Below are 4,691 nucleotides of genomic sequence, written 5' to 3'. Positions count from 1 at the left end.
TGATGTCAGTGGGAGTGATTTTGGCTCTGATAGAGCCAAAATCACTCCTGGCCTTGCGGTTGAAAACCTCAACCGCAGGCTCCGGCTCGCAGTGGCGATGGTCGCGATGGTCAAGACCATCGCGACCATCATCCTGCACGCTCGTATAGGTTGTGGGTGGTGACCCACAGCTATACGAGCGTCCAGGAGGACGCTCCATATTTATGGAGGTGGGCCCTGATTCAGAGCGAGCGCTCTGCTCAGAGCGTCCGGCTCTGAATCAGGGCCTTAATTCCTTTAATGACTGCTAAAGGGTTTATGCTTCATTGATAAATGGGGGCCTTAGATTGGTGGTGGGATTATCTGCTAAGGGGCACCACTCTAAATTTTGCTTAGGGCACCAAATTGGCTAGGGCTGGCTCTGGGCCCCTGGGTACAGGGGGGCCCCGCACCGCACACCCTGCACCCATATAATTTAAAACTCACCTGTCCATGGTTCCGCGTCGAGTGTCAGCGCTGCACAGAACACCGGAAAATGGCCGACGCAGACATTTTTCCAGTGTTCTGCGCATGCGCAGTAGATTCCGGGCACACTCTAGTACCCAGAGTCTACTGCTTCTGCGATGGCCGGCCAGCCATGTCAGTCGGCTGCCGGCCACCAGGGAGAGAGGAGGGGACCCTGCACGGAGAATGCACACGGGCCCCCAACTCTCTTAGGAAGCCCCTGCTTTATCCATTAGTCTGAAAAGAAAATCTTTTGGCTCAATAAGAGAATTGTTCTGCAAACTGAACCAAAGGGCGGTGTCTCATCTGTAGCTGTATCTCCCCCTCCTGGATGCTCGTCTGTCACAGAGACCCCTGACTGAGCGCAGACTTACCTGCTGCAGCTCATAGTACATGACATAACGCTGGCCCCTGCACACATTGCTTTACTTATACAGCCCTCTCTGCAGAAGGGATTTCAGGTAAAATTATAGCCATGAGCCGCTATATGTTTTGGCACCGGATTAAACCAACTGAAATTCTGTCAACATTATAGGAAAACACCAGGTACTTAAGATATCCTCGATGTACCAGGTGCTCTGAAAGTAGGACGGGCTGCCTGGATTAGGCTGTTTAGTTGTGCGAAGAGCGTAATTATACAAATATCCTACAAGTGAAAACACTAATTTAATTTCACATCCCTTTCAGAAAAAGCAGTGGGTTAACAAGGTGTTAGGGGTTGGGGTCTGTTCATCACAACTAAAAAAATCGATGGCGGTAATTAGGTTTAGAACTGGCATGGAGTTCTACCTAATTACCGCAGGAATCCATCATTCCTCCTCTCCATCAGTATCTATTCCGAAAAGCTGTCATTTTTGCGATGACAGCTTTTCGGGAAATAGATACTTTTCCTTCTCTACACTAACTTACCGAAGCTGTAATCAACGCTGTGCGTGCGCCGTTTTGTTTACAAAAAGCATCGTATGCGCAGCACTGACTACAGCTGCGGTAATTCTGTGTCGGTCCAAACCCTCCGTCCCCCCTCCCCTACCCCCCTTACCTCGCAGGCTGTCAAAGGCTGCCGCCGCAACCCAGACCTTCCGACCGGTCCCGGTCTGCAGCGGACAGTACAACAAGGCAGAGGGTGCGGGCTGAAAATTTTTTTTTCTATTTAAATCTTTACTATGTTCTCCCCTCCGCAATGCTGCTGCCGAGTAGCGTCCCCCCTCGGTTCCCTGGTGGCACTTGTAAGCGCAGTTAATCGAAGAAGCACTTACTGTACAAGAGTCACCGGGGAACAGAGGGGAGACGCTACCCGGCAGCAGCAGCATTGCGGTGGGGAGAACACACAGCGCAGCAGCCGGAGTGACAGGGGGAGCTGAAGGAGGATCTGCCCAGTTGAAAGCAGGTAAGTATAACCCGCTGTACGCCACATGAGACTGGCATATAGTGACACCATCAAATTCCAAAAATACAACATTTTCGGATTTTGATGAATAGCCTAATTTCTATATCCCCATACTAATGTACTAATGTATGGGGAGTGTGGAAATGAACGCAGGCGGACTTAACCAGGAGATATCAGTGATATATCCTGTGTTAATGAATACTAAAAAAATGGTAATTAAGGAAAAATTTCCTTAAAACCATTATTTTAGTGTTGATGAATAGGCCCCATAGTTTCTAAAGTGCGGGATTTTAAAAGTGGAGATGTTGCCCATAGCAACCAATCACATTCTACTTGTCATATATCTAGCACCTTCTAGAAGATAATAGCTAGAATCTGACTGGTTGCTATGGGCAACATCTCCACTTCTAAAAACCTGCACTTTAGTAAATATACCCCTTAGAATACTATGGGCTAATTCATGCTGTATACATGTGGACAAGCATAGCATTCCAGACCCTACAATCTAGTAGCTGGTGCCTTGGATACAAAGTGACTTGTCAACGCCATTAAGGCCTTGGGGTGGGAACCAATGTTTTTCCAAAATGTCTACAAGCTGGTGCACTCAACCACTGAGTTACCCGTCGCCTGATATCACAACAGGAAAGAATCTCACTTGTAATGGAAGAGTTTGTACATCAGACTGTGGTCAGAAAAAAAACATAAGAAACATTAGTCCCCAAACTGAATATTTTTCTCTTATATAAGATCAAATCTGAGTAAATGCCATGACAAAATATAATTGTGCTGACGTCTCTAATTCAATTCTAAATGTAGGCAAACGGTCACAACACTGTATGGAAGGACAGTCATGAATGCTCAGTGTTTTAATGGTGTGTAATTTACATTAGGCTCCAGCTATTTACTACATTGGTAACGAAATCCTGCAATATATATTATAAGATTCTAAGCCAGTTCATAGAAGATTTTGGCAGTAGTGTCCATTGAGGAAACACAAATTCCTCCATTTAAGCAGTCTGTGGGTTTTACACTGGAAATTGTGATTTCACTTTTCACTCCAGTTTTATGCCCCTATTTCTTCAAGAATTTAACTTCACTTTGGTAGCTGGTTAGTTTCTCTGATTAACTGAATTATCAGGCACTGGCTGCCCTATGGAAAACACCTCTGAGGTTTCTGCTTGGGGCAAACGATCTCCAACTTCCAACACCAACCAGAGGCTTCTACGTTACTAACCCAATGTATGTTCTGTACTAACAGCCAGTGAAGGATTCCGTCACACATCCCGTCACCCTATAGTGTCACACATCACGTTATACAACAAACCACACAGTCTACCTAGAAATAGACTCTACGATAGCTCTACAAGTAGCGCATATCCACCTATATATCCTGTGTCTTTAGATTGTAAGCTCTTGCGAGCAGGGCTTTCTTCCCCGATGTGCTTTTCCTTCCCTCACTTATACCATCATTCTCCTCCTCACTGCCTACGGTGGTACCAGACATTTGGGTTCTGCCACCCATTTGCTTATTTAGGCTATTATGACGGCTGATGCAGCAATGTTTATAAACCTTGTCCATGTACTGCACTGACCAGTACTGTAAGTGACTTTTTTCTTGTTTTGTTCATACAGTTTCTGTTTATGTACTCTGTAAGGAGCTGCGGAGCCTTGTGGTGCCATATAGATAAAGGATAATAATAATAATAATAATAATAATAATAATAATAATAATAATAATTATTATTATTATTATTATTATTATTATTATTATGCTATTAAATATGCTATGCATTTTATATGTATTATTATTATTATTATTATTATTATGCTATTAAATATGCTATGCATTTTATATGTATTATTATTATTATTATTATTATCATTCTTATTATTCTTATTATTATTATTATTTTGATATTGCATGATACACAGAACTGTATTTCCACGCCCAGTGTACCTTATAAAATACCTCCACACTCAATGTACCTCCACCTTATTAAATACTCCATGTTACTTCCATCTTATAAAAGACTATACATAATACTGTTACAGCACTTTACAAATCACTGTGCCTCCAATTTACAAAGAGACAGCACACAATACTGTTCCTCCACCTAATCAGCTTAATGTAATAGCAAATATCATTTTGTTTTTCAATTGACAAATTAGTTTTTGAAGGTGGTGGTATAAAAAATAAATAAAACTAAAAAAACAAAACATTTTTTTAAATATAAATAAAACCGATAAGATTACACAAAATACTGTACTTCTTACTTATAACAAAAGCTACAGTTATTATAGCATCAAATACAGATATATATATATATATATATATATATATATATATATATATATATATATATATATATATAGTCATACATACAGATATAGATTAGTCATATATATAGTCATACATACAGATATAGATTAGTCATATATAGCCATACATACAGATATAGATCAGTCATATATAGTCATACATACAGATATAGATCAGTCATATATATATATATATATATATAGTCATACATATAGATATAGATCAGTCATATATATATATATATATATATATATACAGTAATACATACAGATATAGATCAGTCATATATATATATATATATATATATATATAGTAACATGTACAGATATAGATTAGTCATATGTATAGTCATACATACAGATATAGATTAGTCATATATATAGTTATACATACAAATATAGATTAGTCATATATATAGTCATACATACAGATATAGATTAGTCATATATTTTCATACATACAGATATAGATTAGTCATATATATAGCCATACATACAGATA

The sequence above is a fragment of the Taudactylus pleione genome, unplaced genomic scaffold, assembly GCF_031769625.1.
Source record: "Taudactylus pleione unplaced genomic scaffold, aTauple2 ptg000555l, whole genome shotgun sequence".
In the NCBI taxonomy this organism is placed as follows: Eukaryota; Metazoa; Chordata; class Amphibia; order Anura; family Myobatrachidae; genus Taudactylus; species Taudactylus pleione.
Note: the sequence above shows the minus strand (reverse complement) of the source record.